At 38.1% G+C, this 27,059-nt stretch overlaps 1 protein-coding gene across 9 annotated transcripts in view; it reads right to left on the bottom strand.

Annotated features, from left to right (window-relative positions):
- The window catches only part of FUT9 (fucosyltransferase 9), a 110,422-nt gene that overhangs the window by 53,158 nt on the left and 30,205 nt on the right, over positions 1-27,059 (bottom strand). The gene's annotated exons all lie outside the window — the stretch shown is intronic.

The following is a 27,059-nucleotide window of genomic DNA, read 5'->3' as shown; positions in this document are numbered from 1 at the left end:
CAATGTAGTGAACAGGATCTGGCATATAAGGAAAGAGAAGAAATATTACCTGAAGATTCAAACAATCCTTTTGATTTTGCTTTCAGCAAAGGTGATTAAAATCCTGTGTTTTTCTGAAATAGGCCTATTCAGAAGTAAAAACAAATGCCAAAGCTGCTTTAAATCAGCAGTGAAGGACATATGAGGACACCAGAAATGGCCCTTTCAACAAAAACTCATGTTAGTGTGGACTTGGCGTGACAGCCTCAGTGAGCTCTCCGGTTCTGTCAGGTTGACTTCTGAATGACCATTACCTGCTGGCACCAGTGATACCAGCTAGGAGACTGCCGCACTTCACAAAGGGAGCAGTTCTTTCTCCAGGAACCTTTTGTTCTTGTGAGCAGAGCAGTGCCATCAAACCATATTTGCACCCCAGACTATAACTTAAACAAAGCTTATTTAGGGCTGAAAATTTTTGCATTTAGCAGGTAGCATCTGGTTCTCTTGATCTCATAAAAGCCAGACACTTGTCCAAATTTCATACGGGAAGATACACCATGCCACTGCTTCAACCAGAAAAACTTCCAAATGTGAAAGACTTCTGTCTCTAAATGTCTAGGATGGTTTTCAGTTAGGGTTATTTTGGGGGGATGTGTTGTTCCTTGGGAAACAAGTGAGTATTTGCTAACAGACTGAGCTGCCATCCAGAAACACCTATAAAGTCTGCAGGAATGGGCCAGCAGGAATCCTATGAAACAAATGCCAAGTTCTGCACTTGGAAAGCAAGGACACCTTGCAATGACACAGGCTGGGCGATGCCTGGATGTTGAGCAGCTCTGCAGGAAAGGCCCTGGGGATCTTGGCAGACAGCACTGTGTGTGAACCAGCAGTGTGCCCTGGAAGCAATAAAGGCCAACAGCGCCTGGGGCTGCATAGGACCATAGCCAGCATATCAAGGGAAGTGATCATCTCCCTCTATTCAGCGCTCAAAAGACGACTAGTGCAGCCAGTTCTTGGGTCCCCCAATATATGACAGATATCGATAAACTGGAGTGATTCCAGCAGAGGGCCACCAAGATGCTCCAGGGGCTGGAGCACTTGACCTGTGAAGAGAGAGAACATCTGAATTTTTTCCAGTTTTCTTCTTCACTGCCACAGACCTTACATTAGAGAGGAAAGGCACTCATAGTGCATCTGGAAAGTCTACATTTAACATATAATATTATTATAACAAGTTGACAGTAGAATCAAATTTGTTATGCACTGGATCAGTTTAGTGCAATAGTGGACTTGCATTTTTATCTTTGTTTGCTGTGCTGAGTTAAGAAGCACTGTTCCAATGATAAATATGGATTAATATTAGCCTTTGGGGATTTCACTTTTCTTTTATCTTCTTAAATCTTCCTTTATTACGTGTGCTACCTCTTTTCTTCCTTTTACCTTCTTGAAATTCTCCAAATTATCCCTACTTTTGAGCTGCACACTTTGTTTCCACTTATTCTCTAACTCTCTCTTTCCTTTTCCTTCCTTTTTGGTCTAGATTCATCTACCATCTATTTTAATTCATGACTTGACATTTTTTAGTCTTAAAAATGGGTCTGATGGAAACTGCAATATCTCCTTGTGAGAGATAATAGCATGGAGCAGGAGAAGTATGCAACATACAGAAAAAAAGAAATGGAGAAAAATTTAGTATGGGAGGGGGCTGAATTAAGAGGAGAACAGATAACAGTCCTGAAGGTTGCTTAGATATCAGGAAATTCATAGCCTAAGACTGATGGATGTGTTATATGGGATAGTCATATGATGAAACTGGAATAGAGAGTGACAGTTACAATGGTCTTCTTCAAGACAAATAGGAAGAAGGCAATGTCATATTATAATGAAAAAGTTACAGAATACCTATGCCATCATTATCATTATATTTTCTCTCTTTGTGTTTCTAATTTCAGAGCTAGAAAATCTCTAATACATCATTCCTGTATATTTTGATATTGGAACTGATCAGTTTTAAACTTTTTGGCTGATTTGCTTTTGGCAAATTAAATTGTCTGTGGTAGAATTTCTAGAAATTCTAATTATGAAATTAAGTCCCTTGAAATATGAAAACATAATGGAAAACAAGTCTAGATACTGCTTTACTTTCATTTTTAGTACAAAACTGTGTAATTGCATACAAGCTATGCACAATAAACAGACATGAAAGTATTTAGTCCAGGTATGTTCAGAAGTCATATTAGTAACATGCTTCTTTTTAAATTATATTAAAATACAAAGGTATATACTTTTTATCAAAAGAGATAAGCAATATCTATATTAGTCTACCCATGAAATACAGTTCCTTTGCCGACTCCCCTGCATTTTAAAATGAACACAAAATACCACTTTTCATAAGCTGAAATCAATTTCATATCACTTTAAAGATTGGAATATCTATTTTTTTAAGCTGGATACTTTCCAAAGCAATTTAAGCTGGATACTTTCCAAAGCAATTAAGGATAATAAGAGTCATTTTCACAAGTAATGAGGATATTTGGATAGCAAAATATAAACACGGACTAAGATTTATTTACAACATAAAGAACTGATATTTACCGGGGGACAAGAAGAAGGGAACAATTTTTGTGGGTACTTACACTATGTCACCCCCTAGTTATTACAGAAATTGTGCATTCATTCTAACAAAAATCATTAAAATAAACCAAGGTAGAGGAAAATAAGGTGTATTTGTCTGCATAAGTCACCATGTCCTGCTTCCTGCCTCAAACTATGGCCTTTAATATAAGGACGTGCTGCAGTTTCAAAACATGGAGTGTCTCCTTCCAAGTCTGATACTAAGGCACAAAAATTTTAATCTTCTTTTTCTGTCATTTCAACAGAATAGGTGGTCATATCCTGCTACCATGGGTGCAATGTAAAACCCTAGGTCTGATGAGATACATCAGCCAAACTTCCCAAGAAAATTTGGGATTATATTTGAACAAAATCAGAACAATAAGGTGGCAATCATGTATCTGAAACCAAGAAGTACTGCCATTTGCAAGTAAGCTGTGTGGGCCATGTGGTACAAAAATATCCCAACAGGAATTTACTTTGGTTTTGAAAATAAATGAAATAAGTGGGTGTGGGATAATATTACCATGAACAGAAATCTTTTTAATCATGAAATGCACAGGATAATGAGGAAGTTGAGGCTCAGAATGGTGAAACACAATGTAACTCCACAGAGACATTTGCAAACAACTGCCCTATACAGTAGACCTTGATCAAATATGCTGTTTGGCTTTCATTTTAAAAATCCCTAATAGACATCTTTTCTCATTCATTAATATTTTATGAACATCTTTATAGAGGAGGAAGAAGAGACATTGGTGCGTGCCATCACACATAAATTATCTCAGACTGTCAACAGCTCTTCTCATTCTGTGCTTGTGCATGGTGTTTGATGGTGGCACACATATCCTGCCAAGAGTTACTGCTGGTGCGATGGTCCAAAACCCCTCAGCTTCCCTGTCTCTCCATGTGTTCCCTTTCCCACAGACACATTGAGTACGCCTACTGCTTTTGACAAGGGAGGCAAGCAAGGGACAGGTCTTGCCCTGCTGACTGAGAGAGATTCTCCACGAGCCATGCTACTGATAGTCAATACTAATAAACAGTGGGGAAATAGGAAGAAAAGACACATTTGTCTGTGACTTGACACATACATTACTAAAAGGAAAATTGCCTCTTAAAATTGTATTCCTGATGCATTTTGGAGTATGTGTAGGCACATACATTTTAATCAGAATTGCCCAGTCCTGAAAGGGAAATTCTTCCATGAGATGCAGCAGGGCTTGAAAAGTGCTTTTACATTTTGAATCAGATTCTTTAAGTCAGACACTAAAATTCTCACTGTGTACTATGAAGTCTTCATTTGTAAGATCACATGCCATTTCTCAAATAAAATGCTATTATATCTCCAGTCCCACAGACATGATCTTGTAATTATGTCATTTATTTTTCCTAATTACTTTTTTTATTGTTTAGGCTAGTGCTACCTTTCATAATTCAAGATACATTCTATATTGAACATTTTTTTTCAATTTTTTTTTACCATTTATATTGATCTTTTTTTTGGTGATAATTTCTTTGTTCTGGTGTATGTGTTTTAGTAATTGCCTCGCCTTTGCAGATAGATCCATATCTGACCTGTAATCTATTCATATAATATTTATTAACACCCTTTTATGTGGCTCAAAGTAGACTATAATTTTTTTGTGTTTCTTTGCTGTCTATTCTCTAGATTGAAAACGGTGGATCCTACTTTCTCAAAGTAGTGGATATGATGTCTTCAAAATACTATTAAACTATTTAGTGGATGAAAAAGTATTTAAAAATATATGCTTAGTATGATATTTCTAATTAGCTTAATACAAATAAATGGAAAATGCACTTTTGGTCCCTGAAAGCTGACAAATGTTTGTGTTTCCAGATGCAAATAATTAATATTGTAATTTAATGACAGTCAATAAGCACTAAATATTTGTGTTGAAAGACAAGGATTCTTGCTCAAGGAAAACATGCAAAATTATTTTGTACGTAACACAATGAGGAAGAGAATAAGGAATGGGGGAGGAAGGATGAGGACAATATAACTGGAGGATTTCCCTTAATACCAAGATCAGGCCCATATCACAGGATGGCTAATGTTTGGCAGGATAGATCCCAGTTAGGATTATTTATTATGTTATTTAGGTAAATGGATAAAATATACGTAAATAAATAAATGACTGATGAGAATCTTGTGAGTGTCATAGAATAGACTCTTCAGGAGGAATTTAAAGAAAAGGATAGAAGATATGTAGCTATTTATAGATTAATTTATAGGCTGAACACAGAGGAAAGAAAGGGTTGTGGGAGAACTACAGAAACAAGAAGTTGAGGTTGGTGCCACAGAGTGTAGAGAGAATTTCTGCTAAATTGTTTATCTGAAGGATGAGGTAGTAAGATGAAGAGAGTATACACTTATGTATAATCTTAACGGTGGTGAAAAAGAGTGAAAAACTTGGAACTGGCAAAGAGGAATCAAAACTGAAGAAGCAACAAAATACCAAAAGTGACAAAGGCTTGGAGAAGATTTTTATCTGTATCACAAAAACAGAAACAGAAGAAAATGTCTCAGAGAGAACATGATTTAAATTTCAGGTTTTAGAAATAAAGTTGTATAACAGCTCTGATAACCGCTCCTGGAAAAGATATGGCTGCAGTGTAATGCAGTATTATTCAAATGTAAAGTATTACAGGAATACAGAGATCTTTTAATGCGGGAATTCCTGCATGTGCTAGTAGTTTCAGCACTTTCTTTTTTGTGCAAGACTATGGAGGCTTTACAATACTGTAATATTTAATTTCATGAAATTTAGTTCCTTTTTCTATGTTACTTTACTGGAGAAAAGGACCCCAAAGGGTATCAAAAGTGGGCACTTTAGCTAGGGCTGCACTAGTTTCTGAAAAATAAATAGCAAATTTATTATAAAATAAAGAGAATATGTGTATTCATTCAGGTCAAGAGCCTGAACTTGTGAATGCAAACATGACTCTTCATGTCCTGGTCCCTGTCCCAGCCCTTCTGAGTTCTGGGTATGGGGGTATGAAGTCTTAAGGTTTCAGCAAGTAAGGTCTATAAATTGAAGCAATATTGTTAAAGAACTCAAAAACATATTTACATTTGTTCAAAAGCTCCAAAGTCTTATTTCTTTTTTAACTCTGGTTTGGGCCATAATACAGCACAAGGACTGAGCAATTTACTGAACACTTAATTATTGAGTGCAAATTTTCTCAAGTGCCTACCTAATGAATTTAGCAAAAACAAGCAAACAAATAACTGGAAAGAGACTGAGCAGAGGCTGAGCTTTAGGATATTAATGTCAGCGACTTACCCAGTTTCCACATGGATAATACCTGTCTAGATTGCTTTTGCAATTCCAACTGGAAAAGATATGCTTCATTTTTTCTGTTTTGTTGCTATGTGCCATTGAACAGATGCTGCATTTTAACTCCAGGTTAATTTATTTTTCAGTGGCTTCAATTAATGTATGTCGAATAAGGGGGTGATCCTTCATCTTCTACTCACATCTATAAGCCTTACTTATCTGGGCTATCCAGTCATAAGAGTTTGCAAGAATAACCTTCTCAACTCTAAAGCACTTTCAGATGAAACAGATTACTGTTATGTAGCAGATTTCTGGTTTCCCTACTGCAAAGCGTTGCCTCTTTTAGTAACCATACTGCAACATTTACAGAAAGACAGAGAACCTCCCCTTGTTTTTCCTAAATTTGAGCTTTCCCCAATTAGGTCCTATCTCTGTATCTCTCTGTTAGAGACTGTTTTAAGCCTCAAAACCTGACACCTCAGGCTTCTCATAATGCTTATAGGTATTAATTGTGACAATGATAGCATGTCTTCTTTTTCATTCGCTTTAATTAAAATTCACTTGCTATAATGCAAAAATGGTTATATAAGGTTTACTCTCTGTATGTTACACCTTGGGCGACCACTCACAACTCTGCTCAGTTGGTGTAAAAGCCTACAACATCAGAAAGGTGCTGGTCTAAATCCATTTTTGAATTACTGTGCACTGGTAAACCTGTGTGCTGAAAAAGGCAGGGAGAGAAAAGATACAGAATCAGATCTTTGCAGTTCAGGCAGAGTTTAATTTTGGATCATAACTGAATTCCTGTAACTGGCTAAATGCCTACTAAATTCTGTTTCTGGCATGAAATTTCTGAAACTGATTATATTTACTTACAATACAAAATATATGCTTCTGACTTGAGAAAAATATGATTCCTTTATAATGTGGATTATTTGAAATGATTTTAGACTTGTTGTCAAATTGCCTTATTTAGCTATTCAAAAAGCCTTGCAATTTTCATTCTGTATCAGGAGAAAAAGCCTTCAACAGTGAAAGGGGGGAGGAAAAGGGAGGCACATTAGTGGAATATGCTGAAGGGTAACCAACAGAGAAAGAAACCAATCACCCTTTAAAATTAAATCTTGCTGGGTGTGCTTTAATGTATTCTATATCTATGGATGTTCTTTTTGATACTCTTGATGTTCTCTTCCAGTGCAGTGACAATGGTTCCTAGTGTAACGGATCTGGATTAATTTACATCATATTTATTGCACATATTTGGACAAATAAGCTTTTTATTCAAACGGACTGTATCAACATATAATTATCAAACATAGTTTTCTCCTGGAGTATAACCAGGAAATTTCAAATAATGTGGCTGCCAGGAAAATAAAAGTAATTTACAGCTCCATTTCTGTGGAACTTTGAGATCAATACTTCTGAGGTTGTGGAACACCTTATTTGTATGGCTATTACGTATTAAGTTACTGCCATGACTGATGTGCTAAGAAGCAGTATTTACTATTTAATTGCAGTCACATTGAAATCTTTGGCCTGTTCTGATATGCAGCTCTCGGATTCTCCTCATTTTCCCCCAATTACTATCTGATACAGAAAAGAAAATCAACCCACAGAACTGCTCCCAGGAGAGTCTAAGGCAAAACTTCATTTGCTTCAGCAGAGCAGGGTAAATTCTAGTAGTTTTACAGTAATGAATATGTTTAACAATATCGACTTCTGAGCTGTTCCGTTGCATGGTTAAGATATATTCTCCTTAAATGTGTATACTGATAAAAAACATGCATTTGAAAGCGAAGCATGTGTACTAATAAGTGTATTATTTGAATATGAACATGGGATTTGAGTTTAAATGTGAGGTATTAGGATGTGTCCATAGTTGAATATATCTGGTTATCTTCTGAATCCTTGAGCCCCATGTGCCTATAAATTCTGTGATCTTTGGATGGGAAAATATCAGAGCAGAAGCTGGTGAATGTGTGAAACTTGATATGGTTTCTGTCCTGTCCTACCCTACCCTACCTTACCCTCTTCTGTTCCTGAGAAACCACAGAAATTTACCAGAACTCCTAATGCACTACTTTTATCTATAAGGTGACTTCAAAGAGGCAAAGATACTTTTATCTACAAGGTGACTTCAAAGAGGCAAAGATTGCAATCTGAACAGATGGAGTCAGGATCTGGAGAAGGAAGGTAGAACTATTCAGAGATGGTAGTACTATTTTTTTGGTGGAGATGATCCATAGAGAAAAAGATGTACAAGTAGAACAAACCACAAGGATCATTAAGTCTCATAGGAAATCAGGGAAAGAATGAGGAGAGTCCCCTGAAGTAGATGAGGAGAAGCGTTCATTCAAGATTATGGTCAATGTTAGCTGGAAATCTAAGGAGTATAAGGCCTGTTACGAGGCATCTAGACTGGAACATATTTGAAGAGTGACTTCACTATAAAGGACAGAACTTGAATTAGAAATGTAGCATAATTTTCATGATGTCCAAATAATTTTTAACAGAACTTGTCATGAGCGAGAAGGTCTAGTGGAGTCTTGTATGGCAAGAGGAAAGAACTAGTAGATAAAATAGACCAAAGGGTAAAGATGAGAACTGCTGGAAGGGAGATGAAATATGGGTTACCTGAACAAAAGAGAGATTAGAAGAGGTTGAGGATGGATGGGTAACTCTAGGTGCTGTGGATTACTAATGCTAGTAAATATGCATGTTGTCATTAGAAGTTAACTCAGCAACAGGGATGGGTAGAGGAATGAGTGCTGACTTTGACAGAGCTCATTAATGGAAGTAGTGAGTAGTACTTTCCCTTTTTCTTACACTAGAATCATATTTGGTAATGCATATGCACTATACATGTAAACATGTACTTTTGTGTTTCACCAAACTGAGTCTTAAATTAGGATACGATAGTGTTGCAACAACTTTGAAAACCAGCTCTGACCTTTGTGTGTGTATAAATGCTCAGCCATAAAATAGCATTAGTGAAGAGCTTATGTATTTTATTTCCTTTTTGAAAATGATGAGCTCTGGCTGATCAATTGTACTTACTAATAAATGTGTCATTGTACAATTCAAACATAGGTACATAATGTAAAATACATTCTTGCTTCCTACATGCAGTAAAAGACAAAATCTGAGTAAATACAGGCACAGAGAAGAAAGAACCTGTAATTCAAAGGCAATATTGGGGTTTTTTTTGCTCTTGGAATAAATTAGGAAGCTCTTTGGAGTGGGTTGGGATTCAATATTTTCCGATAAGAAAATTATAATTTGTCAGCACCAAAACTGAGGAAACAACACTTTCAATGAAATGTTTTTTTGGGAAGGGCTCTGTAGTGAGGAATGAAATCTCTGGTCAAAACCACAACCATGATCAGACTTCTGTCTAAGTGGCCAATAACCCAGGATGGGAGGATTCAGCTCAGATATTGGAGCTGTTCAATGCAAGTACCTTGTTCAAGTCAGATATAGCTCATGACAATGAACCTAAGGCTAAATCTATAGCACACAAAACAGGCCCAAGCATGAGGAGAGCTCATGTCCATATGTCTATTAGCTAACCTTTTTGCTGCTCAAATGGGATGACTTCATCAATACAGCCAGTTGAGCTGGTTGTAGGCCTTCTGACAGCTTCTGAACCATGCTTAAGCATTTCTTAGCACAGGAAAAAATCAAGGCAGGGAACATGCTAATAGTTTAACAGTGTAAGGTGATGCTAGTGCCTTCTATAGTTTACTAGGGCTGATGTAGCCTTAGTGTTCTGCATTCCATTCTTCTCCTACTTTCAGGGTTGTTATTTTTAGTCCAGCAAAATATAAATATTCCCTCTCAAAAGAAAAGGCTATGTTAAGATCAACTCAAGGCACTGTAGTACAGTTGCTTCTGAATGCCTGAGTACAAAGACATTGGCAACACAGAACATCAAGCAGGAGAGAAGAATGATGGTGTTCATTTTGACCAAAAATGGTCAGTACCAAGAAAGACTTTAGCCCTGTTCGCTACAGCTATTATAGAGCTGTTATAGAGAAATCTTTCACAGGTCACCAAACATCTGTGCGTCTCAACTCTCTCCTTTAGGTAGTGGTCTTAGTATGATGCTTTCAACAATATGGAACGTCCCTAGATGCGTTTACTCTTCATTTTAGCAGTGCTAATTACTCAAGCACTGGCTAAGCTGATGCAGCCACCTTGCTTCCTGTGCTGGAGCTTACTTGTTGGAGCTGGGAATCACTATATGATGCAGCAGTGTGAGCTACAGACATACCCTTCATAATATTAGTAGAAACAGTGCTGTGACACAGATGGTTACCGTACAGTGTTACATCCTGCATAAACATGCATACATTGTTTTCGCCTTTGAGTATCAGTGTCTTCATAATCAAACGATAATGACTGAAAGCACTATGGTAACTTAGGATGATGCCACCAGTCATACTTCTCATGGTGAGACACAGTCCTCTCCTTAGTCTTTTGCATATTTTTAGACACATGAGCACATCCAAAGTTGCTTTAAAAAAATGGATATCATATTGTAACTCATATTTTTATTGTTGAGCACACAGTCCTTTTGATATGACAACCCACTAAGTATTTCCTTTCTACTGAGTAGCCTCATCTTGGATTGTCTGCTTAGATTATTGTAATCTCAATTTTCTTCCAAGCTGAATCCACTTAGTTCTTTTTTACAAATGTATCAAATTTCAAAAGGTCCAGATTTAAAATTTTTCTCTTGATGCTCTTGATAGCAACAGCTATGATGTATCGTTTTCCAAATCATTATTACAGATGTTAAGTGAAGTTACAATTACCAACAAAACTTGTAGCAACTGCTGGATAATTTATGAAATAATACACTCTTGTTTCCTTTTTTTGAACTTAGTCCTTCTGAAGTTGAATTATACAATTTCAGGAAAAAGTTTTAGGATTAAAAAAAAAAGAGAAAACAATTTTATTCAACTTGTCATGGAGTTCTGTGAATGTACTTGGTGTGAGGCCAGGAGGATGAACTACATCTTACCTTGTGTAATGGCAGGTCACTCTACGTAGATAGTAATAGCATAGATTCATACAAACTTCATAATCTTTATAGGAAGATCTGTCATCTTATACTATAGCAAAATGCACTATTAAGTATCCCTTAATCTACACACTGCTGATACAATACCACACAATAAGCTTGTAGCATTTCACTTGCACTTCTATAAATCATCTGTCTGAATTGTCAGCTCCTTTAAGACTGACATGATTTTGGTGAGATTGTTACAACTGTACATCATGATAAGAATGTAATTTAAACTCTCATGCAAGTACATGATCCTTTTGAACAGCTACTAAAGATATTTTTTGTGAAGCACAAAATATAAAATATCAACTCCATGGGGCAGCCCATGTAGCTATGCTTATTTTCGAAAGAAGGTTTTTAGATGAGAAATGATCAGGAGCAGTCTTCCCCATCCAGTGCTTTGTTGCAACACGTTATCCTATAAAAATATGAGATACTCTTTGCTATGCGCCCCTCTCCCTTCCCCTCAGGATCTGGGCATTATATATAAAAAATTGTGTCTTCCACTAATATCTTGTCACTGTGCTCTACACTTCAATAGGAGAAATTTATATTTGTCATGAAAGCAAAATAAAGGTTCTACACAAGTAGCACCCAGAACAAATTCGTTTTTAAAAAATGTACTTTCCTTAAACTATATGCAATACATAGCTCTGATGAGTAAAATTACTTTGCTGTAAATGTCTCAAAGGGAGTTCAGTCACTTTTCACTAAACAGCCTACAGTATGTAGAGTAGTTAAAGAAGCCAAGAGGAGTTATTAGTATTCTAGTGACCTTTTAGACACAGATTGCATGGAAATACTGAAGGCTAGTTTCCAGCTAAATTAATTAAGATAGCACATAATATACAAGGCCAGACTGTGCTCTTTCTGAGTTTTTCTGTCAGAACTAGACACTAATTCTTATTTTAATTCTTTAAAGAAAATTCTACTTCTCTGTGTCCTAGGATGTGCAAAAGATTTTGGAAAGCAAAGAATAATGAATGAAAACAAATCTTTTATTCATTTCTCATATAAGCTACTGGTATTGCATGGAGTGCAAAGGAGATTATGCTGAACATTGCTCAGTGTGAGAGGTGCTGAGCTATCATTCATCACACATCTTTCGTTACTCTTTTTTCAGCCATCTTTTCCTTAAATCATGAATAAGAAAAAGCTGTTAATGATGTATTAGTCTAAGGGGGTGGAGGAGGGAAAAAAAAAGAAAATGTAATCCAGAGGGGCAGATCAGAGAACTAGCAAAATAGAGCAGTGATCACAAACTACAGGAAGGGAAAGCACGCACTGTTTATATGTGTTAAAATGCCAGTCTTACTCCAGCACTTGTTTCCGTTCCCATGAAATGAAATGACACCTTAAGTGAATCTATTGCATTCTACCCAAGAGAGTAAAAATGATAAAATATTAAGCTTGAACCTAGAAGAGGAAAGTTTAGGGGAGATAAATGTGGTTAATTTTTGTCTTATGAGTATTAGAAGCCTCAGTAGGCTGGTATTGACTGAATAGGCTTATCGTATGACATGATGTCTCCCTTTCCATCTAACCATGAGCAATCATTACTTTTTTCCATGGTTCCAGTTCTGTAACAGCCATTGACCACTTCATAGATTTTAAGGCCAGAAGAGAACACTGCAGTCATTTAGTCTGACCTGCTATGTGATACAGGCAGTAAGATTTCACCCAATAACTTCCACATGAAGTCCAGTAATTTATGGCTGAATACAGTACATCTTTCAGAAAGAAACCAATATTGATTTTAAAATGTTGTATGATGGACAGAAAATCTTCTACTTCCCTTCATAAATTGACCTAATGGTTATTTTCTCCCACTGCTAGAAACATGTCTTATATTTCCACTTGGAATGTGTCTACCTATAAGCCATAGGCATTGGTTCTTGTTATAGAGATAAATAACATGGTATCCATCAGCCTTTCCTATCACATATACTCCTGTGATAGTATGATAGAGCAGTCTCTCAATCTTCCCCTGATAAATAGATTATTTCCTGAAGTACTTCCTTGTATGGGAAGCTTTGTGCCCCATGAATCATTCTTCCGAGTAACAGGGCTAGAAGTCTCTCTAGTTTTCAGCCTACTCTTTCAACTGTGAACAACAGAGCTAGAGATGTTTACTATATAGAGAGAATATATTTTTTGTATCCCTTTATTAGCTATAAATACACAAATAATCTAACTTAAAATCTGTCCTAGTGATCTTATAAAGATGATTTTGGACCTTGCAAATGTTTATGTTCATAGGGAAACAGTCCCTACAGACTGGCAAATATGATAGAATTCACAGCTAGCTGAGTATGAACATTATGAGCCTTCAGTGTAAACATGCTACATTAACCAGAAAGTTACTGAGTGCAAAGAAGATTCTTTACCAGTCTGAATTATTCAGCAGACTGCAGGAAGTGGAAACATTTCCAGGAGGGAAGAGGTTAGAGAGTACCAAGATTGTGTAATATTTTCTGGACCATAACACCTAATGAACGGGGCATTCTGATTATCTTCTGAATATCATGTATCTTCTCTGATACACGTGACACTGTTAGAAATGGGAAAATTATATAATTTCTTTGTTCTATGCTTTAAATCTGTTTTTATTTTATTAAGTACGAGAAATTAAGTCTAAATTTAAAATGTTTTCAGCAACTCCTCAGATAAATGAACAGGCTAATTTTCTGTCCGAACACTCTCCTCAAATGTGTTGCAGAGGTCCTATTTCATTAGGGCCAATAGTTTCTCTATTCTAGGCTTGGAAGTTAGTTTTTAGGTTCTGATCAGTCTTTGAGTAAAGCTTTCTCCCTGCTTTCTACCAATTTCCAGATCGGGTTGCTGTTCTCAGGCTCCTCAAAATCAAATGAGACACACTGGATTCTCTGAGTTGTTCTAATGGCATAACCTAGCTCACATTAAAGGCAAAGGGAGCTTTATCTAACAGGAACAAAAATGTCAAATCTGGAAAAAATTCTACCCATAACTAATTGGCTGTTGTGTCTTCGTTAGCTCTGCCAAGCTGACTTGTGTTGAGGAGCCAACCCAGAACTGGCAGGACACCTGGTGCTGCAATTGCCATGTAGTCTGTTAGAAGTTCTTCCCTTTTGAAAGCAATGACACATTTTTATCACTTGACACCTCCTTATTTTATTTACCATAAGAGCTGATAGAGAGTGTATAAACAATTGCTGAGGGAAACAGTCCTGTGTTTACAAAGGGCAGTGTGAATAAAAATTTCTAGAACTATGAAAGACCAAGTTTAAGATTTATTTAATTGTATCTTAGCAGTATAAAAGCAACCATTCTAAGCAGTAATCTATATAACCTCCTAGAGTTATGGGTATATAGAGTATATAACCTCCCTAGAAGAGGGAGATAGACTTATTCTTCAGTATCAGAGGGGAGTCCAGTAAGGGTGATACCGTGATGGGATTTTGTTACAGATCGCCCGATCAAGATGAGGGAGTGGACAAAATCTTTAGATGACTTGAGAAAGTCTTTAGATCACAGTTATTATGGGGGACTTTAACTTCCCTGACATCTGCTGGAAGGGAAACACGGCAGGACACAATCCAAGAGAGTATCACAGGGACCTGTATGGGAACCTGCCATCTTTATTCATGATCTGGAGGAGGCAACAGAGTGCACTCTCACTGAGTTTGTAGATGACACCGAATTAGGGGTACCAGTTCATTTCACTTTAGGGCAGGGCTCCCATCTAGAGGGCCCTAGACAGGCTGGGGGAATGGGACAACAGGAACCTTTGAAATTCAACAGCAACAAGTGCCAAGTCCTGCCCGCACCTGGGAAGGAAGAGCCCTTTGCAACAATATGTGCTGGGGACTGACTGGCTGGGGAACAGCTCTGCAAGCAGCTCTGCGGGAAAGGCCCTGAGGGTCTTGGCAGACAGCAAGATGGACATGAGCCAGCAGCGTGCCCTGGCAGCAAAGAAGGCCAGCCGCATCTGAGGCTATATCAGCAGGAGCACAGCCAGAAGATCAAGGGAAGTGATTATCCTCCTGTACTCAGCACCTAAGAGACAACATCTAGGTAGGATGTGCAGTTTTGAGTCCCCTACAGGAAAGACATCAATAACCTGGAGCCAGCCCAGCGGAGGGCCAGCAAGATGCTCTGGGGGCTGAAACATTTGCCCTTTGAGGAGAGGCTGAGGCAGCTAGGCTTGTTCAGACTGGAGAAGGGGTGGTTTCAGGCATGCCAAAGAGCAACCCCTCAGTACTTATGGGGAAGTCAGCAGGAAGATGGAGCCAGGCTCTTCACAGCTGTGCACAGTGGAAAGATGAGAGACAACAGGCATAAGTTGAAACAAGAGAGGTTCAGACTAGATATAAGAAAAAGTTTTTTCATCCTGAGGGCAGTCAGGCAGTGGTGCAGGTTGGTGGTGAGGCTGTGCCATCTCCATCCTTGGAGGTTTTCAAGGTCCAGCTGGATAAAGTCCTGAGTAACAGGACGCTGGACTAGAGTTATTCATTCCACCATGAATTATCCGATGATTCTATCTCTTCCTAAGAGTTAATTGCCCTCAGAAAGTGCCTGCATTGCTATGGAAGGAGCCTAGCTTGGGTTAAGATGTCTAATTTTTAAAGGACTAATGTTAGATTATATGAATCTCATCCTGATAGCAGAGAACTTAAAATCAGCTAACAGACTGTGTCAGAATACCGATAACAGGAAAAGGCCTTTTAAATAACAAGCTGCTTCTCCAGTCTCACCCTTATAATACTGACCAAAAGTTTTTTCCCCTGGACAACCCATTTTCTGTAAATTCTATCACAGTTATTTATATGTCTTCCTCCTCCACCCACACACTCAGATGCATGCACACAATTCAGCAGCAGTATCTGCACTCCCCCATAGTTTCTGAACTGCATTTATCCCTGTTCTACTTACCTCGTGAGCAGGATGTTGCTATAACTCCCTATTTATAGATGGGGAAAGACCCAGTAGGACTTTGATCTCTTGGTTTCTAGGCTACTTCTCTAGCCGCAGAACCATTCTTCAATTTTGTCAGATTTTCTTCCTTGAAAATTATTGCCCTATACATAACTGTCTAATCTGATGAAAAACTCAAGGACCAAGGTACTGCTGCTCATGTGTTATTCAAACAGTGCATATTTCTCCCAGCTTAGGTACTGACTTCTAAATCAGTACCTGGCTTCAGGTCTAATGTTCTTGTATCCTTCTCTGACCAGCATTTGGCTTTTATCCCCTTACAATCATAAGCAATTAATTCATATATAAATGAATAGGTAAATTAGAAATGCATTTTCCTCTTGGTGTCAGGAAAGCAAAATGTCTTAAGAGGGCAGCAAAGTTGAGAATGATTTCAAGAAATATAGGGGAGGTTGTTGTCTGGAGTGCAGACATGTGAGATGATGAGATGGACATGACAGGAGGAACTGATAGACTGAATGGAAACCTGACAGACAAAGCTAAATTGTGCATGTATGTTCTTAGATGAGCATTTTCCTATCCCTGTTAAAATGCAAGATAAATAGACAGAAGATGGGAATACCCCTGAAGATCAGTAGAAAGAGACTAGCAGGAAATAGCAGAAGACACGTAGCCTGCCTGTTCTTTGCACTCCAGAATGAGTAGGGGGATCCTAGAGCTGGAGATGCCTATGAACATTATGAAAAGAAAATCATGGACTTTTGTGCATAGAGATAGAAAAAAAGGTATATGTATCTTAAGCCTTTTATCTCCATTCTTTCCATTGTCTTTCCCTACAGCAATTAGTAAATTAGTAAATTTATTTAGTAAATAATCAGTGAGCCTTTCATTTACATGATTTTGTATACGTACATTAACAAATTAAAACAACTTTGAAGAACTCTGTCCTCACTTGTTTTTAACCTTCTACTCATGCCATCTGGTCCTTTGCAATGGCTGCTCAAATGATTCATTTTCCTATTTAAGCTGACCTTGGGTTGACTTCTTCACATTTCACATAACAGATTAAATTTAGTGGCAATTATTTTCTCGGTCCTTTTTAATGCACATGCCAGACATCTAATTTTTAAATAAATTTGCATGTGTGCAATTTTTGCTATTTGCTTTGCTTGTATAATCATACTTGTGCCACTATGCAGGCACTTTCAGTATGTTTAAAGATGGGCATAAAATCTGCCTATTAATGTATTCACAAAGGTAATTTTGGCATCGTCTTTCAAGTGTATAGGTAATTGAGACAGAAGGGCAAACATACATTCTTTAAAATTAGGCCTCCAGTAATAAGTATGTTCCAACTGGTTAATGTCTCAAACATCCCCCCACAAGCAGTGTAAGGTATAAAACTCCATCTGAGTCATCTATCCTATGCTGGAAATTTCTTGAATTTTTGCCATATGCTGAAGTGATCCCAATTCAATAGTCCTGTCAAATTGCTGAATAAAATTCAAATGGCATGCAGGCATTTTGTCCCAATAATTTGATTGTGTATTGTCATTTACATTCATGAGTTATAAATTAATTAAAAGGCCATCTGAAACCCCTCGGGTAACTTTTGAACATGAGGAAAACCTCCATTGTAGTGATAATGCTGTCCCTGTCAGTCTGTGAAGATATTTTAATCAGATATATTAATTTTACTCCACTAAAATGAAAAAGGGAAATATATAGTTACGGACTGTGCTTACTGTCAGCAATGAATTCTTCTACTGGCATGAATACGATGCACAGGGTGTAAGGCAATGGCACAAACCCATTACATTATTTCAGTTGAACTATAGCAACCAAGAACATAGTAAAAATGCATTCTGTGTAGGCTGACGTGTAAGAAAGCCAAGATACAGAAGGATTTATTTGACACCTTTGGAAATTAATATACTTATGTGCTATGATAGCTCATGGAAGAGACTGGCAATAGTGCTCTCTAAAGTAACGGTTTAGCTGAGATACTCAAGGATTTCAGGGAACCCACTGATGACAGAAGATACCTGTTTGTCTGAAAGCTGCTTCTTTCTGCATGCTTCTCCTCCAGTCTTACCACATGAGGCTCTCGATATGTAACATAGCTCATGACCTGTCTTAATGCTAGATGGACTGGAAAATGATTCATCCTTCACAAGTTTTCACTTGTTTTGGTTTTGTGTGTATGAGAAACTCACTTCTCTTTCTGCAGGGAATTCTGCTCCCAGGTGCCTAATATCTTCTGTTTAATGAAGATATGGTTCTTGGGAAGGATCCTCTGCAGCTTTTCTGTTCTTGCTGATCTTCTCTATATTAATAAGTAGCCACTGTGACAGGTGCCTTATTTTCATTTCATTATATCAGTGCAAAGTCAAGGTTCTAACCAATTTGCAATGGCTTTTTAAAACATTGTTGAACGTCTTCCTATACGTATAGCTCTCCTGCTGGCTGTTATTGCTAACACTGAAGAGACTATAGAAGTGAATATGTATTGGCTTCTCAGTTGCCACAGTTCACAGCCTACAACATTAATGTAAATGTCATTGATTTCAGTTTAGGATGATATGCTGGGCCACAGGGTGCCATGACCAAGAGGAGAGTACACATTTACTTCTGCTGTCTCTGCTACTAAGGCAGAAAAAAATAGGAGCAAATAAATAAGGATGGTAATTCCTTAAAGTATCGCATCAGGAATCAGGAGGATTTACTAGTCACAGCTATGTCGTCCTTTTCTTTTGAAACTATTCCATTTTCCATAGACTGGGCCAGAAAAACTGAGTTTTTTTAGGAGTGGCTCTTCTAGAATGGTGAATGACAGAAGTCCCTAGCAGCTTACAAAGAGTTTCGTGTTCTTATCTTTGTAATTCCTTTCTTAGGGCAAAAATCTCAATGTTTTCCCATTACCTACATGAAAGGAATACAATAATAAGTGTAAGTAAGTAAGCTGCTCCCTAGAAAAGACAGTACTGACTTAGGCTTTTTTCTTCCTTTTACCATACTAGAACTGTGCAGAAGCAGTGTGGAGAATGTTGGATAGAAAAAATGAAGGGAGCTTGGTTTTTGAAAGCTGATCAGCTAATTCTCTGGCCTCTGATTGTTCAATCCTCATCACATCTCCCCCCTCACATCCTTACCCACAAGTGAGGGTATGTCCTGACATGCAAGAAATTCTGCATGATGACAGTGAGAGAGGCAATTTGGAACATAGCTTGCTAAGTCTCTTAACGTGGATTTCTGATGCTTGCAAATCGAGTTGCTGAGATGGTTATTGCACGCACTTCTTAACCCTGAGATCTTAAGAAAAGGATAAAATTTGCTGATGCAGTTATCTATGTTTTTTATTGATAGAAGTCTGTGTATTAAGTCTTAGAACAACAAATTTGAACAGTCTAGTGTTAGAAGGAAAGCATATACCTTCCAGACATGCATTCAATGATCACAGTTCTCTTGCTAGGCTCCGATACCATCTTTAAGTTAACTGTAGAATTTTCCAAGGCCAAAGTAGGGACAGACAGAAAACTGCTTCAGGGCTGTTCCTGAGGCTGAATTCCATGCTCTTTTAAAATCAGAAGATAAGGGACTGTACGCTTGACATGCAACATCATGCTGAGTCATTTTTTCTTTCATTAGCCTTTAACCACCTGGTTTTAAAATTAATAATATCATTGACAACAGCCATTGACTTGAAACCTGATTGCTTAAAATCCAGCTTGAGAAGAGAACAGTGTGTTAAAAATGTCAAAAATAAAATAAAATAAAAACCTATCTGAACATCTTAAAACATCCACAAGTACAATGTTCTGTATTTTTTTTCCTATTTAGATAAAAAATAAAAACAGTTTTTGCTAAATTCTGCCTCATATCTTATTTAGGGGCTCAAACCAAACATAAAATAGTTCAGGCCAAAGAAATATCCAAATCTGAGGAATGCTGGTAATAGTGCCTGTCTCAACATTGACTGCAAATCTGCTCAGGCAAGTTTTATAACCAAAATTTAGGTCGCAGAAGTGTCTGCATTTGCTGTTTTTGACTAGTCAAACAAAGGCATAGGCTAGAGAATATAAAATGGATTTCTCTATAACTAAAGCCAAGCAGAGGCTCTACAACATGCAACCCATCCACCATAAACAGAAAACAAAGCAGAAATAAATCTCCATTAACTGGAACACCTCACACACAAGACTGCTAGTCCAGAATGTGAGCATCCCAAGTTTCTAATTAACTCTCATTTTGTTTGCCTCAAGTAAACAAGAGATCACTATTTTAAAAACAACAACTAGAATGCCAGCAAAAAAGTATGAACATTTCTGGGATCATGCAGAAGGGCATTTCTACATATTTCTGGCAACCATACAGCAAAACTCACTGAGTATGTCCAAATTATACTGATAATAAATCTTATCACTAGATACACTGGAAAGAGACAAAGAAAATGAACAAAGGCAAAGACACGGAAAACAACATATGGAGAGAAAAGGGAAAAAAAAGAGGATACGAGCACAAAGAAAGTAAAGACTAGAACTGGAGAGGTAAAAGGAGAAAGGAGAGAGTTAGAGAGAGAATGAGTAACTGTTAGAGACAGGGAAGCTTTTAATAATGCTATTCTCTGAACTTGATTTTTTTCTTTCCTTTTGCTCATATAGTGTTATAAACTGTGACCTTACATGAAGAATTACTTTATTTTTTTTCAAGAAAATTTTATAACATCTATTATCATTCATACAATCCAATAGAAATGTAAGGCACCACGTTAAAAAAAATGCTATCAGATTCTATATTTAATACACAAGGAATTATAGATGAAAATACAGAGAAATAAGCTTAGCACTGTATATCTAAGCCCAAACTTAACATCTTCCACGGGGTGACTCTTCCTTCTGTGAAGGCTGAGAACACTCATATAATGAGCCTGTCATTTACCAGTTCTAGGGCATGTAGTTCAAGTCAGTCAGCAGTCTGCATATTGTATTAATATTCACATTAGTAGACTATTAGTGTATAAGTAAACACAGCTTTGTGTCCCGATAAATGAACGCACACAACAGGTAGAACCTAACCAACTGCACACGTTACTGCTTTGGCTGCCTGCTAGCGGCTTTGGAAACAGCGTCAAAGCAAGTATCATCATGGGGCTCACAAAACAGAGGGATACCAACCTACTGACAATATTTAATTTGAACAGAGGACCAAAACTGAAGTTGCTTCAAACTGCTTAATTTAGAATTCAGCTAATTTCATCATGTGGAAGGCAAACAGATGAGAAAATTATCTATCACTTTTCTTTTAAAAACCTCAAACACTTCTTCAGTATTTACTCACAAAATACAGTATCAGAAGAAGACAGTACTTAAAAGTCAAGCTGATCTGAGCATAGTTTATTCTTCTGGGCATCAGTGATGCTCCCATTATTGGTTAGAGAAATTAATTTATACATGGTAGTATAAAGGCCTCAGTAATTCAGAGGAACTGATAGCATAATAAGATGCTGATAGAACACCATTCCTGCTACAGAAAAGTTACTTTTAAAGGTTAACTGCATACCATTTACAATAAATTTCTTTCCCTGACTGAAGCAATATGTGCTGAACTCTCCCAATACTCAGACTAAAAAGGACACTGATTCACTGCTTTTTTCCCTGGGTCTTTGAAAGTCCTTCATCATTCTACTCTCCCAGATCTTCTGCTCTCATGTGACATGCTGGGAAAGCTACGCTAGTGAATCATATTATCTGTAATTCTGGACTACAGTTTAGGTTTACAGTCTTAAATAGGCAAGTACTGGGTCATTTAAAAAAATGCATTCTGCTATCCTGCCACTTCTGTCCAATTTAGAACAGGATATAAAAAATGTGGATTGGAAAAAGAAAAAACCCAAACTTATGCCCTTTCTTTCTTAAAATGTCCTTTTTGGCAGAGAAAGAATCCCACTTAAAAATAATTTCTTTTAATCCTGGGGCCAATTTTGAGTGTCTGCACTTAAATTTAGTGAGTGGTTTATGTCCCTCCAATTGGATCTCAATTATATACACTCCAGTTCTTGCATTTAGATCATTGTACTCCTTAACAAATCAATAAATAATTCAGTTCCCCAGGGAATAAACTTTTAAACCAAACTCTAGTGGACCTTAAGAGAGGGACATTTGAACTTTCTAAATTATATGGGAAACCTTTCAACAACTATTGCGCAGAGCTAGTATGAAACCAGATGGGCAATGAAACGCCTTGCGGTTACATTGACATAACTCCTTTATTTCCCCATTACAAGCCATTCACTTATCACCTATTCTTACACGGCTGTTTATTTCAGTTAATACACATGAAACCGTGTTGCTCAGTTCTCCTCAGCTTGAGTGAACACTCTCCTGCTTTGCACTCTTATCATTTAATCACAGCAGATCCCAAAGTGGGCTGGGGGCCACAGAGACTCCTTGTCCAGGCCCCAAGGGCTCCCCTGGCCCCCGTCCCTGTCCCTGCCCACCCAGCCCCAGGCCCAGGCCCCCATTTCAGCCCAGTCTGGGGCCATCAGTCCCTGCTCCGGGCCATGTTCCTGAATTGCTTTTTGCATTTCTTGGCTTTCCCTTGGGCCCAGCTTGTCACCTTGCCTTCCCCCAGCACTGGCTGGAGGGTCAGTAGGGCCTGTAGCCATCACCGTCCAATGCCAGGAGCCCAGCTGTGCTCTCCCTCACCTTCATCCCCTTTGCCACCCGCAAAGGAGGAGCCCATGGAGGTAGGCACCATCCAGCCTCCTTGTCCTGAGAGAGAGTGCAAGGAGAGGGCAGGGGCAAACGCATACTGTTGTGAAAAAGGTCCTCTGTGTGGTCACTTGCATTGTCACGACCTCCTGCCCTGACGGCTGCAGAGGTAACGTAGCCGGGGCATATGCCGCAGAGCCACCTCCGTGATGCCCCTGACCATCGCTCTCCCAGCTGGGCACACCATCCAAACCACTGCTCTGGCGGGCTTGGGGGCTCCCAAAGTCCTGCAGCTTCTCTGTTTGTTCAGAGTGCCCAGATCCCCACCTGGCATAGCAGGCAGAAAAAATGATTTATGGAAAATTGTGGAATGCAAGGAGTGGTAATAAAGCAATTATGATAGGAAGTGTGTGCCTCTGTAGAGGAAAACTGGTGTGTTCTAGTAAAACACAGTGCCTACACTTATCTAGGATTTCTAGGGAGCTATAGAAGAAATCTAGAAAAACTGTTATGGTTGTAGCTTCCAATACAGGAAGACAAACTGTTTGGTCCAGCAGATGTTGGAGAATGGCTAGGTTTCCAAGCCAGGAAACCCACTGGGGTTTTATTTTCAGTTACACGCTGGGTGATCCTTTCATGCTGGATACCTCACAGTGAGTGATAATGTGTTCAGTGGAGGATTAGAAGACAGGTTGTCAGAAACAGTTAATGCAGATTTACAAAGACTTGTATGACACATCCCAACAGCCTACAAAAAGTGTTACTAGTCAAATATTTTCATAAGGATAAATATTCAGTAGTCCTACCTGCATGATCACTTGCGATTGTTTAAAAAAGCTCTTAAGACTGGTTCAGGATAGTTATATAAAAATCATCACAGAATTTAGGGTTCTTTCTTCTGCATGCTATTGTCACTCATTTTAACAGCTGACAAATCAGTGGTTATCATAATCACAAGGCTGTTTCTGAGCTGCATAATATTTAAGATAAATAATGCTAATAGCTAGAAGGGGATGAGAAGCTGGCAGGAACCACTTTGGCCATCAAGTCCAATCCTCCATCATTTCTGGTGACGTAATGGATATCAGCTCTTAAAAGGTCTGCAGAGCACCTACTGCATTCCCTTCCCAGGTGTGATGCACAAAAACACCTCCCCAAAGGCATGCATCAAATTTAAGGCCTTTAAAACTACAGTCTAGCATGGAGAGTGAACACAAAAGATCAAAGCTGTGAAGCATCTGGGAACACTGCAATATTTACTTTGTAAGGACATGGTAATCATAAGCAACAGACTATAGCCCCTGTTACAGAGAAAGAATTTACTGCTTCTAATTGTTTCCTTTTTTCCCACTTGGAGAAAAATTCCTTTCTGATTCCAAATCATGAAGTTTCTCGGCAGCACCAGGATTATAATATTTCTGTCCCATATCTGATGGCAACAAAAAGAAGAAATTAGGCAAGGATGTTTATACCACCTTAAAATAAAAAAAATAAACCTATGGTTATGATTTGAAATATCAGGCACTGGAAGAAGACAAAATTAAGACCCTTAGTTTCCTCCATGATATTTCAGTTCATTCATTAAACTATAGAACTCAATTTGCTAAGATTCAAATGTATAACAGGCAATCTAAAGGTGGGTTACAAAGGTAAAATGAGAGCAGCAATAACAAAAAAAGAAAAGGCAAAGGAGCAAGAAAAGTCCAAGGCTTTTTCCTTCAGCATAAAGCTTTCTACAAAACTTCACTCTCAAAATTTTCACCTTTGATATGAGTAATTTTTACAAATTAAAAATGATATAACACTAAATGAGAGGTATACTTGTCCCTAAAATGTGACTTATCATTTCATGCATTACAAGTGAGAGGTATGACATTTTACCTACTTGAAGTTTGAAATAATGCTTTTTATAGAGAAACATTAATTGTATTGTGCTCGAGATCACTTGATTAAATCCTAGCACCACTAAAGTCTACGCAAGGTTTTCCACTGAGTTAAAAACAAGATGAGGTTTCACTTTCTTTTCCTTAGCAGAGTTCTACAGAATTTACTCTTTAGTGAAAATCATTACACATATATGTTGAAATTGCTATAGTGCAATATCATCAATATTTGCATGAACTGATTCCCCCAACTCTCTTCATTTTTAAGTTGCTTTATTGGTGTATCTTTTGTTTTCACAGGGAGTACACCCGCTGATCTACTTGGCCTTTTCTGCAGTCCCAGGAAAGCTCTAACCCAGTCTGTACAAACTCCTGTTTCACTGCATCACAGTACTGAGTAATTTACTGAACTTAACAAAACCTACAGAACTCAGCACTGAAATGAAGCAGCTACATGATACATTTGGACTCTTCTTCATACCACAGCAACAACTCTGCCAAACTCCCCAACCATTTGACAAAGTCAAATGAGCAAAATCAGATGGGAGTTGGAGACCATGTGTAAAATTCTGCAATCTTGATTTGTGAGACACAGGTCACAAATCATGCTCTAAATCATGCAGTCAGAAAATTAGGCCTGTATCAACAGCCTGCCCAGGAGTGCACAAACCCAGTAGGAACGCTCAAAGACGTGTGCTCAGCTGCATGCTGCAGACGTGGCTGCACAGCTCTTGTGTCTGGTTCTGATGACAGCTTAAGCTCATAGTCTCTGTTTTTGCCTACACATTATGGCAATAAGATACTGAACAACTTCCAGTGACTGTGGTCAAACCCATAACAGCAGTTAAGTTCCACTAAAGATGACATCACATAAGCAAAGTGAAAGGACAAGTAGAAAACTGTGACAGATTGGATTCACTCTCAGCAAGATTTGATATGCTTCACCTTTCACCGCTGCCTGATCTAAAGAGGGAACTGTGGCAGAAGTGACTTTTGGCTCATGCAGTTTGATAATCCCATGTCAGGGGATAAAGAATGATGAAAAGCAGAGAAATCTTCCATGTAAGCAAAATAAATAAGCAAACAACTGAAAAAACAAACAAACAAAATCAAAACACTTAGAAGAATGTCTCTGTTATAGAACCTAGTTACTGCAATTCATCTGTCTTCAGCACAGATGAACTTTACCACTATGTCATAACATTTAATTCTGACAGCAGAGCACAGTTATGGACCATGGTGTCCATCCCAAACCACTAATGAATTTTTAATATCCTGGGTTCAAACTGCTAAGTACCTGGAAAAGTGGAGACCATTAATTTGCCTTGGTATGATGTAGAAAGTCAAGACAGTGACTGGTTTATTTACTCCAATTCATGAGGGTGAAGAAGCACATTAAAATTTTCAGTACTAATTTGTGTTTCTGGAAGACTGATGGCTTCATGCCCACCCTACTCCACTGTCTAATAAACAGGAGGTATAAAATACTTTTGTAACTAGGGCCAGCCTGTGATGTACACTCCCCTGGCCAACTGGAGATAGTAGAAAGTTTTATTACTAGTGGTATCTAAAGCAGAATTAATTATCAAGAGCAAGTAGTGCTTCTAAACTCTCAATTGAAAGTCTAGGTGTGAGCTTTCTACAGAGATGGAAGTTTCATCTTTGTGGGGGCAAATATTTTCAAGAATTTTCATCTGAACCCAGAAAAAACTTCTGACTTCCTTCGGTTTAGCTTCCATTGGCTGTTCGCCATTCCTGAGCTGACTGTGTCTATTAGCTGCAATTGTTAACTGCTACTGGCTGAGTCCCTGTGGAAATGGAAATAAATCTGAGATGATGCTGAGTGGTTGCTAGGAAACAGCCAGATGATGATGATGAGGAGGTGGGTAGTATCCTGGCCACTTTTTTTGAGGATATTTCTCTAGTTTGTCAATCAAGATTGCAACTGATAATTTGACAATTCCAGTGTTGCTAAGGGTTTCTATTAAAAAAAATAGGAATGTTTTTTATTGACTGGACTTAATAAGGCAAATGCAAACTGTCTTTCTGACAAGATTTTGATGCCCTCCTCAACTCGACTGAAATGCACTTTACATGGAACTGCTCTTAAGATTTGTTCTAACTCAGGCTGATACAGAATGGAGCAGACTATTTGACAAGTTATATAGTGCATTTGTTGTATTTTATATATCTCTTTATCGCATACTCGCAATGAATGTTGGAGTGCCTTCCAGTAGTGCATTAAGCAATGTGACTAATGCTTGTTACATGTTTATTCTTTCATTCCTCTCCCCAGGGGAAGATGTGTCTACTGTGCAATGTTTTGTTCTACAACATATAATGCTTGTCTGACTGTTTGTCTAAATGTTTATGTTACAGAAGGAAAGGTTAAGAAAATCCAATTCGCACTTTGAAAGGAAGGTGGCACTCAAACTTGTGTTGGTCCTTGCCTCCTGGAAAGCTGATTTCTCAGTCCCAGACTTGTCCCAGAAAAAGCACTGTTTTCTGTCTAAGAAGCATTACCCTCCTTGCAAAGGTCTACATTTGCCAGAAGAACAAAATCGTCAATCATTGTTTTCGTTCTGGA

This window comes from Dromaius novaehollandiae, chromosome 3 (assembly GCF_036370855.1).
Source record: "Dromaius novaehollandiae isolate bDroNov1 chromosome 3, bDroNov1.hap1, whole genome shotgun sequence".
Taxonomy (NCBI): domain Eukaryota; kingdom Metazoa; phylum Chordata; class Aves; order Casuariiformes; family Dromaiidae; genus Dromaius; species Dromaius novaehollandiae.
This window is presented reverse-complemented; position numbering and strand designations above follow the sequence as displayed.